Source organism: Myotis yumanensis, unplaced genomic scaffold (genome assembly GCF_028538775.1).
Source record: "Myotis yumanensis isolate MYYU_CA2020_CCGP unplaced genomic scaffold, mMyoYum1.0.hap1 SCAF_33, whole genome shotgun sequence".
Lineage (NCBI taxonomy): Eukaryota > Metazoa > Chordata > Mammalia > Chiroptera > Vespertilionidae > Myotis > Myotis yumanensis.
Genome location: NW_027223784.1, coordinates 581,664 through 583,298, shown reverse-complemented (window position 1 = coordinate 583,298; position 1,635 = coordinate 581,664). Strand labels below are relative to the sequence as shown.

The 1,635-nt window shown below is 39.6% G+C and overlaps 1 non-coding gene across 1 annotated transcript; it reads right to left on the bottom strand.

Annotated features, from left to right (window-relative positions):
* Positions 1-822: 822 nt before the first annotated feature.
* LOC139000826 (U6 spliceosomal RNA) lies at positions 823-929 on the bottom strand. The gene has a single exon (XR_011469728.1). It is a non-coding gene; the product is annotated as a U6 spliceosomal RNA (small nuclear RNA).
* Positions 930-1,635: the final 706 nt, after the last annotated feature.

Below are 1,635 nucleotides of genomic sequence, written 5' to 3'. Positions count from 1 at the left end.
ACTATTCCTTTCAAGGTTGAGGACATACAAAATGTCACAGGAAGGAGGTCAACAATTGTTTTGCAGCCTTGGTGGAGGTTCCCCAATCCTTTTTTCCATTTAGGTTTTCCAAGGAGAATATGTAAATTGTTTACCCTCGCTAACTGGAAACAGGGCAGCATGCCATGAAGAAGTAACACACTGCTTCATTTATTTTTTTAATCTTTATTGTTCAGATTATTACAGTGGTTCCTCTTTTTCCCCCATAGCTCTCCTCCACCCAGTTCCCACCTCACCCTCTTCCCTTACCACCCCACTGTCCTCATCCATAGGTGTACGATTTTTGTCCAGTCTCTTCCCACGCCCCCCACACCCCCCATATTCCTTTACCCCCACAAGAATTGTCAGTCCACTCCCTCTCTATGCCCAATTCTATTATATTCACCAGTTTACTCTGATGATCAGATTTTTTTATTCACTTGATTTTTATTTTTTTTTATTCCTTTTTTTAAAAAATATATTTTATTGCTTTTTTACAGAGAGGAAGGGAGAGAGATAGAGAGTTAGAAACATCGATGAGTGAGAAACATCGTAAGCTGCCTCCTGCACATCTCCCACTGGGGATGTGCCCGCAACCCAGGTACATGCCCTTGACCGGAATCGGACCCGGGACCCCTCAGTCCGCAGGCCGAAGCTCTATCCACTGAGCAAAATCCGGTTTCGGCAATTCACTTGAGTTTTAGATTCACTTGTTGATAGGTACATATTTGTTGCTCATCATTATTATCTTTAACTTTCCTTCTTCTTCCTCTTCTTAAAGAATACCTTTCAGCATTTCATATAAAAAATATGGAATGATTCACGAATATGCATGTCATCCTTGCACAGAGGCCATGCTAGTCTCCTCTGTATTGTTCCAGTTTTAGTATATGTGCTGCCAAAGCTAGCACAGTTCTCTTTCTTTTTTAATAACTATATGTATTATTTAGAAACATTAAGATCTCATTATGTTTTTAAAAGAATGAATGAATGCACTCTTTCATGAGCCAATAGTCTTATTATTTTTTAAGTTTATAATGGTCTTATTATCCATCAGTGAGTGAGATCATGTGGTGTTTTTCCTTCATTGACTGGCTTATTTCACTTAGCATAATGCTCTCCAGTTCCATCCTTGCCCTTGCAAATGGTAAGAGTTCCTTCTTTTTTACAGCAGCATAGTATTCCATCGTGTAGATGTACCAAGGTTTTCAAATCCATTCATCTACTGATGGGCACTTAGGCTGTTTCCAGATCTTAGCTATGGTGAATTGTGCTGCTATGGACATAGGGGTGCATATATCCTTTCTAATTGTTGTTTCTGGTTTCTTGAGATATATTCCTAGAAGTGAGATCACGGGGTCAAATGGGAGTTCCATTTTTAGTTTTTTGAGTAAACTCCATACTGTCTTCCATAGTGGCTGCACCAGTCTGCAATCCCACCAGCCATGTACGAGTGTTCCTTTTTCTCCACATCCTCTCCAGCACTTGTCGTTTGTAGATTTGTTGATGATAGCCATTCTGACAGCTGTGAGATGGTACCTCATTATTGTTTTGATTTGCATATCTTGGATTATTAGTGACTTTGAGCATGTTTTCATATGTCTCTTGGCTTTCTAA